Source organism: Triticum aestivum, chromosome 2D, assembly GCF_018294505.1.
Source record: "Triticum aestivum cultivar Chinese Spring chromosome 2D, IWGSC CS RefSeq v2.1, whole genome shotgun sequence".
In the NCBI taxonomy this organism is placed as follows: Eukaryota; Viridiplantae; Streptophyta; class Magnoliopsida; order Poales; family Poaceae; genus Triticum; species Triticum aestivum.
Window position 1 is genome coordinate 97,790,385 of NC_057799.1, and position 13,872 is coordinate 97,804,256.

The window sequence follows — 13,872 nt, forward strand, 5'->3', positions numbered from 1 at the left end:
AGGCTTTTGGCCTAAGTTGGTTTATTGCCACGGATGGCCTGGCGGATATCAAAAGTTATAGTTGGGGTCGTACTGAGATGCAGCGGCTATTGCATTGTGGGCTGCAGCTTGGAGGCGAGCTGCCCTCGTCCTCCTTTCGTACTCATTTGCCTCCTCTCTGGTTATAAAATGTCTCCCTTTTGCCTGAAAGTCAAAGAGAGCAGGAGCAGGGAGAACAATATTGACAATGTGACGCCTGTCAAAGATTAGTCGGTACTGGAGAGGTGGTTCATTCCTCTCGACAAACTGATGGTGAACCATAGCATTAAAGTCTAGATAAGTAGGAGGCAATTCAATATCATCATCACGTATGGTTACACCAAGAAAATCAGCTAAGCGGGTTGCATAAATTCCACCAAAGAAATCTCCATTAAATCTATTATGATGCAACCTACGCGCAATAATGGCTCCCAAATTATAAGATTTGTCTCCTAACACAGCACTCCTAAGAATACTGAGGTCAGGGACACACATATGACATGCTTCATCTTTACCATTTATGCACCTACCTATAAAGAGAGCAAAATAATGTATAGCAGGAAAATGAATGCTCCCTATGGTAGCTTGTGCTATATCTCTAGATTCCCCCACAGTTATACTAGCAAGAAAATCTCTAAATTCAGATTTGCGAGGTTCACTAGCACTACCCCATTGTGGAAGTTTTGCAAGCAGTGGTAAAATCCTCTAAGTCCATAGTATAAGATTTTTCATAAAGATCAAACAGGACAGTTTGAGAATTGCGTGAAGATGAAAATTCAAACCTCCTCACAAAGGAACTAGTGAGATAGTGGTACTGGCGGCACTTTTCCTCCTCAAAGCTCACAAGATCAGCGTTACGCAAATATGCGTTAAATTCTTCCTTGATTCCCGCTCGATCCATAAAGTCCTCTGAAGGCCATTCACAAGGCCGCACTGGAGCATTCCTTGGTGGCTCATCGTCAGCATCACGCATTGCAAGCCTGAGTCCTTGCTTCCTTGAAGAACCACCTTGGTACATTTTCCTAAGCATATTTCTTCCTCTGAAAAATTTCTGAAATTTTTAGTAACTTCAAATAAAAGTGAACCAAGCTCAACAAAATTGATAGCAACTACTCCTACAAGTGCCTAAAGCCTATATCATGCATTAGAACTACTTAGAACCATATAAATTTGACATGCAAGCTCAAGAACATGGTCACCTAGGCAGCACAAATTTGCAATGAACAAAGCACTAGAACAAAAACTAATTGGACCAATGGAGGAGTCACATACCAAGGAACAATCTCCCAAAGCAGTTTTGTGAGAGGTGCTTTGAGCAAGGAGATCGAAAATCGCGGCAAACTGAGCTAGAACTCGTGCTTGAGCTGGATGGTGATTTTTTTTGGGAGGAAGAAGAAGTGTGTGGTGGCTGGCATAAGTGGAGGGGAGCCATCGTGGGCCCACGAGGCAGGGGGCGCGCCCTGTAGGGGTGGGCCCACGAGGCAGGGGGCGCGCCCTGTAGGGGTGGGCGCGCCCTGGACCCTCGTGGTCAGGTGCTTGCTCCCCTGCTGTGTTCTCAGTGCCAGATATTCTCAAATATTCCAGAAAAAAATCATATTTTAATTTCAGGGCATTTGGAGAACTTTTATTTTTGGGGTATTTTTATAGTGCACAGATAATTCAGAAAACAGAGAGAAAAATACTATTTTTACTTTATTTCAACTAAATAACAGAAAGTAGAGAGGGGGTACAGAAGGTTGTGCCTTCTAGTTTCATCCATCTCATGCTCATCAAAAGGAATCCACTAACAAGGTTGATCGGGTCTTGTTAACAAACTCATTCCGAATCGCATGAAACCGGAGAAATTTCGAATAACACTATGTTACCTCAACGGGGATATGCACATCCCCAATAATAAGAATATCATATTTCTTCTTGACAGTAGGAATAGGAAATTCAAAACCTCCAAAAATGATCAATGGAATTTTTCCAATAGAATTGATACTGTGGACTTGAGGTTGTTTCCTCGGAAAGTGTACCGTATGCTCATTACCATTAACATGAAAAGTGACATTGCCTTTGTTGCAGTCAATAACAACCCCTGCAGTATTCAAAAAAGGTCTTCCAAGAATAATAGACATACTATCGTCCTCGGGAATATCAAGAATAACAAAGTCCGTTAAAATAGGGACGTTTGCAACTACAACAGGCACATCCTCACAAATACCAACAGGTATAGCAGTTGATTTATCAGCCATTTGCAAAGATATTTCAGTAGGTGTCAACTTATTCAAGTCAAGTCTACGATATAAAGAGAGAGGCATAACACTAACACCAGCTCCAAGATCACATAAAGCAGTTCTAACATAGTTTCTTTTAATGGAGCATGGTATAGTGGGTACTCCTAGATCTCCAAGTTTCTTAGGTATTCCACCCTTGAAAGTATAGTTAGCAAGCATGGTGGAAATTTCAGCTTCCGGTATCTTTCTTTTATTAGTAACAATTTCTTTCATATACTTAGCATAAGGATTCAGTTTGAGCATATCAGTTAATCGCATACACAAAAAGATAGGTCTAATCATTTCAGCAAAGCGCTCAAAATCCTCATCATCCTTTTTCTTGGATGGTTTGGGAGGGAAAGGCATGGGTTTCTGAACCCATGGTTCTCTTTCTTTACCGTGTTTCCTAGCAACAAAGTCTCTCTTATCATAAAGTTGATTCTTTGATTATGGGTTATCAAGATCAACAGCAGGTTCAATTTCTACATCATTGTCATTGCTAGGTTGAGCATCATCATGAACATCATCTTTAACATTTTCACTAGTTTCATGTTCATTGCCAGATTGTGTTTCAGCATCAGAAATAGAAATATCATTTGGATTCTCGGGTGGTTCAGCAATAGGTTCACTAGAAGCATGCAAAGTCCTATCATTTTTCTTTTTCTTCTTTTTAGAAGAACTAGGTGTATCAATATTAGGATGGCCTTTAGGATACAAAGTTTCCTGAGTCATTTTACCAGTTCTAGTAGCCACTCTAACAGCATAATCATTATTCTTACTATTCAATTCATTGAGCACATCATTGTGAGCTTTAAGTACTTGTTCTACTTGAGTGGTAACCATAGAAGCATGTTTACTAATGAGTTTAAGTTCACCTTTAACTCTAGACATATAATCACCCAAGTGTTCAATCATATAAGCATTTTTTTAATTGTCTACCAAAATAAGCATTGAAGTCTTCTTGCTTAACCATAAAGTTATCAAACTCATCTAAACATTGGCTAGCAAACTTAGTAGGAGGGATTTCAGCTTTATCATATCTATAGAGAGAATTTACCTTTACTACCTGTGTCGGGTTATCACGACCATGAGTTTCTTCAATAGGTAATGAATTAATACCATGTATTTATTCAACAAGCGGTAAATTAAGACCATGTATTTCTTCAATAGGAGGTAAATTCTGAACATCTTCAGCTTTAATACCTTTTTCTTTCATAGATTTCTTTGCCTCTTGCATATCTTCAGGACTGAGAAATAGAACACCCCTTTTCTTCGGAGTTGGTTTAGGAATAGGCTCAGGAGTTGGCTCAGGAAGTGTCCAATTATTTTCATTTGTCAACATATTATTCAATAGAATTTCAGCTTCATCCGGTGTTCTTTCCCTGAAAACAGAACCAGCACAACTATCCAGGTAATCTCTGGAAGCATCGGTTAGTCCATTAATATCGAGTATTTCATTTTTCTTGAGAGGATGATCAGGCAAAGCATTAAGTAATTGAAGAAGCCTCCCCCAAGCTTGTGGGAGACTCTCTTCTTCAGTTTGCACAAAGTTGTATATGTCCCTTAAAGCAGCTTGTTTCTTATGAGCAGGGAAGTATTTAGTAGAGAAGTAATAAATCATATCCTGGGGACTACGCACACAACCAGGATCAAGAGAATTAAACCATATCTAAGCATCACCCTTTAATGAGAACGGAAATATTTTAAGGCTATAAAAGTAACGAGTTCTCTCATCATTAGTGAACAGGGTGGCTATATCATTTAATTTAGTAAGATGTGCCACAGCAGTTTCAGATTCATAGCCATAAAAGGGATTAGATTCAACCAAAGTAATTATATCATGATCAACAGAGAATTCATAATCCTTATCAGTAACACAGATAGGTGAAGTAGCAAAAGCAGGGTCAGGTTTCATTCTGGCATTAAGAGATTGCTGCTTCCATTTAGCTAAGAACTTCTTAAGATCATATCTATCATTGCAAGCTAAAATAGCTCTAGCAGCTTCTTCATCCATAACATAGCCCTCAGGCACAACAGGCAATTCATATTTATTGGGAGAGTCTTCATCATCACTCTCATCAATATTATCAGTTTCAATAATTTCATTCTCTCTAGCCCTAGCAAGTTGTTCATCAAGAAATTCACCAAGTGGCACAGTAGTATCAAGCATAGAAGTAGTTTCATCATAAGTATCATGCATAGCAGAAGTGGCATCATCAATAACATGCGACATATCAGAATTAATAGCAGAAGCAGGTTTAGGTGTCGTAAGCTTACTCCAAACAGAAGGTGAATCAAGTGCAGAGCTAGATGGCAGTTCCTTACCTCCCTTCGTAGTTGAGGGATAAATTTTTGTTTTCGCGCCTTTCAAGTTCTTCATAGTGACCAGCAGATACAAATCCCAAGTGACTCAAGGAATAGAGCTATGCTCCCCGGCAAGGGCGCCAGAAAATAGTCTTGATAACCCACAAGTATAGGGGATCGCAACAGTTTTGGAGGGTAGAGTATTCAACCCAAATTTATTGATTCGACACAAGGGGAGCCAAAGAATATTCTCAAGTATTAGCAGTTGAGTTGTCAGTTCAACCACACCTGGATAACTTAGTATCTGCAGCAAAGTATTTAGTAGCAAAGTAGTATGATAGTAATGGTAACGGTAGCAAAAGTAATATTTTTGGGTTTTATAGTGATTGTAACAGTAGCAACGGAAAAGTAAATAAGCGAAAAACAATATGTGAAAAGCTCGTAGGCATTGGATCGGTGATGGAGAATTATGCCGGATGCGGTTCATCATGTAACAGTCATAACATAGGGTTACACAGAACTAGCTCCAATTCATCAATGTAATGTAGGCATGTATTCCGAATATAGTCATACGTGCTTATGGAAAAGAACTTGCATGACATCTTTTGTCCTACCCTCCCGTGGCAGCGGGGTCCTAATGGAAACTAAGGGATATCAAGGCCTCCTTTTAATAGAGTACCGGACCAAAGCATTAACACATAGTGAATACATGAACTCCTCAAACTATGGTCATCACCGGGAGTGGTCCCGATTATTGTCACTTCGGGGTTGCCGGATCATAACACATAGTAGGTCACTATAGACTTGCAAGATAGGATCAAGAACTCACATATATTCATGAAAACATAATAGGTTCAGATCTGAAATCATGGCACGCGGGCCCTAGTGACAAGCATTAAGCATAGCAAAGTCATAGCAACATCAATCTCAGAACATAGTGGATACTAGGGATCAAACCCTAACAAAACTAACTCGATTACATGATAAATCTCATCCAACCCATCACCGTCCAGCAAGCCTATGATGGAATTACTCACACACGGCGGTGAGCATCATGAAATTGGTGATGGAGGATGCTTGATGATGACGATGGCGACGGATTACCCTCTCCGGAGCCCCGAACAGACTCCAGATCAGCCCTCCCGAGAGGTTTTAGGGCTTGGCGGCGGCTCCGTATCATAAAATGCGATGAATCCTTCTCTCTGGTTTTTTTCTCCCCGAACACAAATATATGGAGTTGGAGTTGAGGTCGGTGGAGCAACAGGGGGCCCACGAGGCAGGGGGTGCGCCCAGGGGGGGGCAGGCGCGCCCCCCGCCCTCGTGGACAGGTGGAGGCCCCCCTGACGTGGATTCTTCTTCCAGTATTTTTAATATTTTCCAAAAATAAGTTCCGTGGAGTTTCAGGTCATTCCGAGAACTTTTGTTTCTGCACATAAATAACACCATTGCAATTCTGCTGAAAACAGCGTCAGTCCGGGTTAGTTCCATTCAAATCATGCAAGTTAGAGTCCAAAACAATGGCAAAAGTGTTTGGAAAAGTAGATACGACGGAGACATATCAGTCTCCTATTGGATTGATACCTTGGTTCTCAAAAACTGAGGGAAATACTTACGCTACTTTACTACATCACCCTTTCCTCTTCAAGGGAAAACCAACGCAGTGCTCAAGAGGTAGCAAGAAGGATTTCTGGCGCCGTTGCCGGGGAGTCCACGCACAAGTCAAGACATACCAAGTACCCATCACAAACTCTTATCCCTCGCATTACATTATTTGCCATTTGCCTCTCGTTTTCCTCTCCCCCACTTCACCCTTGCCATTTTATTCGCCCTCTTTTTCCGTTCGCTTTTCTTTCGCTTGTTTCTTGTTTGCTTGTGTGTTGGATTGCTTGCTTGTCACAATGGCTCAAGATAATATTAAATTGTGTGACTTTGCCAATACCAACAACAATGATTTTCTTAGCACCCCGATTGCTCCTCTTACCGATGCTGAATCTTGTGAAATTAATGCTGCTTTGCTGAATCTTGTCATGAAAGATCAATTCGCTGGCCTTCCTAGTGAAGATGCCACTACCCATCTAAATAGCTTTGTTGATTTGTGTGATATGCAAAAGAAGAAAGATGTGGATAATGATATTGTTAAATTGAATCTATTTCCTTTTTTGCTTAGAGATCATGCTAAAACTTGGTTTTCATCTTTGCCTAAAAATAGTATTGATTCTTGGAATAAGTACAAAGATGCTTTTATCTCTAAGTATTTTCCTCCTGCTAAGATCATCTCTCTTAGAAACGATATTATGAATTTTAAGCAACTTGATCATGAACATGTTGCACAAGCTTGGGAGAGGATGAAATTAATGATACGTAATTGCCCCACTCATGGTTTGAATTTGTGGATGATTATACAAAAAAAATGCCAGATTGAATTTTGCTTCTAGAAACCTTTTAGATTCGACCGCGGGGGGCACTTTTATGGAAATCACTTTAGGGGAAGTTACTAAACTCCTAGATAATATTATGGTTAATTATTCTCAATGGCACACTGAAAGATCTACTAGTAAAAAAGTGCATGCGATATAAGAAATTAATGTTTTGAGTGGAAAGATGGATGAACTCATGAAATTGTTTGCTAATAAGAGTGTTTCTTTTGATCCTAATGATATGCCTTTGCCTACTTTGATTGAGAATAATAATGAATCTATGGATGTGAATTTTGTTGGTAGGAACAATTTTGGTAACAACGCTTATAGAGGAAATTTTAATCCTAGGCCGTATCCTAGTAATTCCTCTAATAATTATGGTAATTCCTACAACAACTCTTATGGAAATTTTAATAAGATGCCCTCTGATTTTGAGACTAGTGTTAAATAATTTATGATTTCTCAAAAGAATTTCAATGCTTTGCTTGAAGAAAAATTGCCTAAGATTGATGAGTTGGCTAGGAACGTGGATAGAATTTCTCTTGATGTTGATTCTTTGAAACTTAGATCTACTCCACCTAAGCATGATATCAATGAGTCTCTCAAAGCTATGAGAATTTCCATTGATGAGTGCAAAGAAAGAACCGCTAGGATGCGTGCTAAAAAGGATTGCTTTGTGAAGGCATGTTCTTCAAGTTTTTATGAGAATAAAGATGAAGATCTTAAAGTTATTGATGTGTCTCCTATTAAATCTTTGTTTGGCAATATGAATCTTGATAATGATGGGACTGGAGATGAGTCAACTTTAGCTAGAAGGCGTCCCAAAAATTCGGAGTTTTTAGATCTTGTTGCAAAAATTGATAAAAGTGGGATTGAAGAGGTTAAAACTTTAGATAGCAATGAACCCACTATTTTGGATTTCAAGGAATTTAATTATGATAATTACTCTTTGATAGATTGTATTTCCTTGTTGCAATCCGTGCTAAATTCTCCTCATGCTTATAGTCAAAATAAAGCCTTTACTAAACATATCGTTGATGCTTTGATGCAATCTTATGAAGAAAAACTCGAGTTGGAAGTTTCTATCCCTAGAAAACTTTATGATGAGTGGGAACCTACAATTAAAATTAAAATTAAAGATCATGAATGCTATGCTCTGTGTGATTTGTGTGCTAGTGTTTCCATGATCCCAAAAACTTTGTGTGATTTGCTAGGTTTCCGTGATTTTGATGATTGTTCTTTAAACTTGCATCTTGCGGATTCCACTATCAAGAAACCCATGGGAAGAATTAAAGATGTTCTTATTGTTGCTAATAGGAATTATGTGCTCGTAGATTTTATTGTTCTTGATATAGATTGCAATCCTTCATGTCCTATTATTCTTGGTAGACCTTTCCTTAGAACGATTGGTGCAATTATTGATATGAAGGAAGGGAATATTAGATTCCAATTTCTGTTAAGGAAAGGAATGGAACACTTCCCTAGAAAGAAGATTAAATTACCCTATGAATCTATTATGAGAGTCACTTATGGAATGCCCGCCAAAGATGGCAATACCTAGATCTATCCTCGCTTTTATGCCTAGCTAAGAGCGTTAAACGATAGCGCTTGTTGGGAGGCAACCCAATTTTATTTTTGTTTCTTGCTTTTTATTTCTGTTTAGTAATAAATCTTTGATCTAGCCTCTGGTTAGATGTGTTTTTGTGTTTTTGTTAGTGTTTGTGCCAAGTTAAACCTATAGGATCTTCGTGGATGATAGTTATTTGATCTTGCTGAAAATTCCAGAAATTTTCTGTTCACGAAAACAATTGTTTAAAATCACCAGAACGTGACAAAATACTGATTCCAATTTCAGTAGATCAATAAACAAATTATCTAGGTTTTCCTATTTTGGTAGATTTTTCTGAGTTCCAGAAGTTTGCGTTAGATACAGATTACTCCAGACTGTTCTGTTTTTGACAGATTCTGTTTTTCGTGTGTTGTTTGCTTATTTTGATGAATCTATGGCTAGTAAAAGAGCTTATAAACCATAGAGAAGTTGTAATACAGTAGGTTTAACACCAATATAAATAAAGAATGAGTTCATTACAGTACCTTTAAGTGGTGTTTTGTTTTCTTTCGCTAACGGAGCTCACGAGATTTTCTGTTAAGTTTTGTGTTGTGAAGTTTTCAAGTTTTGGGTAAAGATTTGATGGATTATGGAACAAGGATTGGTAAGAGCCTAAGCTTGGGGATGCCCAAGGCACCCCAAGGTAAAATTCAAGGACAACCAAAAGCCTAAGTTTGGGGATGCCCCAGAAGGCATCCCCTCTTTCGTCTTCGTCTATCGGTAACTTTACTTGGGGCTATATTTTTATTCACCACATGATATGTGTTTTGCTTGGAGCATCTTGTATTATTTGAGTCTTTGCTTTTTAGTTTACCACAATCATCCTTGCTGTACACACCTTTTGAGAGAGACACACATGATTCGGAATTTGTTAGAATACTCTATGTGCTTCACTTATATCTTTTGAGCTATATAGTTTTTGCTCTAGTGCTTCACTTATATCTTTTAGAGCACGGCGGTGGGTTTATTTTATAGAAATTATTGATCTCTCATTCTTCACTTATATTATTTTGAGAGTCTTAAACAGCATGGTAATTTGCTTTAATTTTGAAATTAATCCGAATGTGATAGGCATCCAAGATGAGCATAATAAAAACTTCATATTGAGTTCATTGAATATCATGCGAAGTTTGATACTTGATAAGTGTTTTGAGATATAAAGGTGGTAATATTAGAGTATGCTAGTTGAGTGATTGTGAAATTGAGAAATACTTGTGCTAAGGTTGGCAAGTCCCGTAGCATGCACGTATGGTAAAAGTTGTGTGACAATTTTGACATGTAAGGTGTTCTTTTATTGCTTTCCTTATGAGTGGCGGTCGAGGACGAGCGATGGTCTTTTCCTACCAATCTATACCTCTAGGGGCATGCGTAGTAGTACTTTGCTTTGAGGGCTAATAAACTTTTGCAATAAGTATATGAGTTCTTTATGACTAATGTGAGTCCATGGATTATACGCACTCTCAACCTTCCACAATTTTCTAGCCTCTTCGGTACCGTGCATTGCCCTTTCTCGCCTTGAGAGTTGGTGCAAACTTCGCCGGTGCATCCAAACCCCGTGATATGATACGCTCTATCACACATAAACCTCCTTATATCTTCCTCAAAACAGCCACCATATCTACCTATTATGGCATTTCCATAGCCATTCCGAGATATATTGCCATGCAACTTACCACCGTTCCCTTTATTATGACACGCTCCATCATTGTCATATTGCTTTGCATAATCATGTAGTTGACATCGTATTTGTGGCAAAGCCACCATTCATAATTTTTATGCATGTCACTCTTGATTCATTGCATATCCCGGTACACCGCCGAAGGCATTCACATAGAGTCATATTTTGTTCTAAGTATTGAGTTGTAATTCTTGAGTTGTAAGTAATAAAAGTGTGATGATCATCATTATTAGAGCATTGTCCCAAGTGAGGAAAGGATGATGGAGACTATGATTCCCCCACAAGTCGGGATGAGATTCCGGACTAAATAAAAAAAAAGGCCAAAGAAAAAAAGGCCCAACAAAAAAAATGAGAGAAAAAGAGAGAAGGGATAATGTTACTATCCTTTTTCCACACCTGTGCTTCAAAGTAGCACCGTGATCTTCATGATAGAGAGTCTCCTATGTTGTCACTTTCATATACTAGTGGGAATTTTTCATTATAGAACTTGGCTTGTATATTCCAATGATGCGCTTCCTTAAAATGCCCTAGGTCTTCGTGAGCAAGCAAGTTGGATGCACACCCACTTAGTTTCTTTTGTTGAGCTTTCATATATTTATAGCTCTAGTGCATCCGTTGCATGGCAATCCCTACTCCTCTCATTGACATCAATCGGTGGGCATCTCCATAGCCTATTGATTAGCCGCGTCAATGTGAGACTTTCTACCTTTTTGTCTTCTCACATAACCCCCATCATTATACTATATTCCACCCATAGTGCTATATCCATGGCTTGCGCTCATGTACTGCGTAAGTGTTGAAAAGGCTGAAGCGCGTTAAAAAGTATGAACCAATTGCTCGGCTTGTCATCTGGGTTATGCATGATGAGAACGTTTTGTGTGACGAAATTGAAGCATGGCCTAACTATATGATTTTGTAGGGATAAGCTTTCGTTGGCTATGTTATTTTGATAAGACATAATTGCTTGGTTGGCATGTTTGAAGTATTATTGTTTTTATGTCAACACTAAACTTTTATCTTGAATCTTTCGGATCTAAATATTCATGCCACAATAAAAATAATTACATTGAGGAATATGCTAGGTAGCATTCCACATCAAAAATTCTGTTTTTATCATTTACCTACTCGAGGACGAGCAGGAATTAAGCTTGGGGATGCTTGATACGTCTCCAACGTATCTATAATTTTTTATTGTTCCATGCTATTATATTATCTGTTTTGGATGTTCAATGGGATTTATTATACACTTTTATATTATTTTTGGGACTAACCTATTAACCGGAGCCCAGCCCAAATTGTTGTTTTTTTGCCTGTTTCAGTGTTTCAAAGGAAAGGAATATCAAACCGAGTCCAAACGGAATGAAACCTTCGGAAACGTGATTTTCTGAACAAACGTGATCCAGAGGACTTGGAGTGGACATCAAGCAATCAACGAGGAGGCCACGAGGCAGGGGGCGCGCCTACCCCCCTGGGCGCGCCCTCCACCCTCGTGGGCCCCTCGTAGCTCCACCGACCTACTTCTTCCTCCTATATATACCTACGTACCTCCAAACCATCAGAACAGGAGCCAAAACCCTATTTCCACCGCCGCAACCTTCTGTACCCGTGAGATCCCATCTTGGGGCCTTTTCCGGCGCTCCGCCGGAAGGGGCATTGATCACGGAGGGCTTCTACATCAACACCATAGCCTCTCCGACGATGTGTGAGTAGTTTATCTCAGACCTTCGGGTCCATAGTTATTAGCTAGATGGCTTCTTCTCTCTCTTTGGATCTCAATACAAAGTTCTCCTCGATTCTCTTGGAGATCTATTCGATGTAATCTTGTTTTGCGGTGTGTTTGTCGAGATACGATGAATAGTGGGTTTATGATCAAGATTATCTATGAACAATATTTGAATCTCCTCTGAATTCTTTTATGTATGATTGGTTATCTTTGCAAGTCTCTTTGAATTATCAGTTTGGTTTGGCCTACTAGATTGATCTTTCTTGCAATGGGAGAAGTGCTTAGCTTTGGGTTCAATCTTGCGGTCCTCGATCCCAGTGACAGTAGGGGAAACGACACGTATTGTATTGTTGCCATCGAGGATAAAAAGATGGGGTTTATATCATATTGCATGAGTTTATCCCTCTACATCATGTCATCTTGCTTAAAGCGTTACTCCGTTCTTATGAACGTAATACTCTAGATGCATGCTGGATAGCGGTCGATGTGTGGAGTAATAGTAGTAGATGCAGGCAGGAGTCGGTCTACTTGTCACGGACGTGATGCCTATATACATGATCATACCTAGATATTCTCATAACTATGCTCAATTCTATCAATTGCTCGACAGTAATTTGTTCACCCACCGTAATACTTATGCTATCTTGAGAGAAGCCACTAGTGAAACCTATGGCCCCCGGGTCTATTCTCTATCATATTAATCTACTGTTATTTCCATTACCGTTTATTTTGCAATCTTTACTTTTTATCTTTATCATAAAAATACCAAAAATATTATCTTATCATCTCTATCAGATCTCACTTTTGCAAGTGGCCGTGAAGGGATTGACAACCCCTTTATCGCATTGGTTGCAAGGTTCTTATTTGTTTGTGTAGGTACGAGGGACTTGAGCATGGTCTCCTACTGGATTGATACCTTGGTTCTCAAAAACTGAGGGAAATACTTACGCTACTTTACTGCATCACCCTTTCCTCTTCAAGGGAAAACCAACGCAGTGCTCAAGAGGTAGCAATCTTTTGTTTGCTTGTGATCTTGTTTGCATGGTCACGATGTCTCAAGAAAATACAAAATTGTGTGATTTCTCTAATACTAATAGTAATGATTTTAGTAGTACTCTGATTGCTCCTCCCGCCACTAATGCGAAGCCTTATGATATTAATGTCGCTTATTGAATCTTGTTATGAAAGAGCAATTTTCCGGTAATCCTAATGAGTATGTTGCGTCCCAGCTAAAAACTTTCGTAGAATTGCGTGATATGAAAAAGAATAAAAAAAGATGTGGACAATGATATTGTGAAATTAAAATTATTCCCATTCTCTTTGCGGGATCATGCAAAAATTAGGTTTTCATCTTTACCACGAAATAGTACTGATTCTTGGGATAAGTGCAAAGATGCTTTTATTACTAAGTATTTTCCTCCCACGAAAATTATTTCCCTTAGAAATTAAATTATGAATTTCAAGCAACTTGAGCATGAACATGTTGCACAATCTTGGGAAATGATGAACTTAATGCTAAGAAATTTCCCTACTCATGGTTTAAATTTATGGATGATCATACAAAAAAAATTATGCAGGATTGAATTTTGTCTCTAGAAATCTTTTAGATTCCGCCGCGGGTAGTACTTTTATGTAGATTACTTTGGGTGAAGCTACTAAATTTCTTGATAATATCATGGCAAATTATTCACAATGGCATACTGAAAGAGCACCTACCAGTAAAAAGGTTAATTTTGTTGAACAAATTAGTACTTTGAGTGATAAAGTTGATACACTTATGAAATTGGTTGCTAGTAAAAATTCTCCTATTGATCTTTATGATGTTCCTTTTTGTACCTTGATTGAGCAAAATAATGATCCCGTAT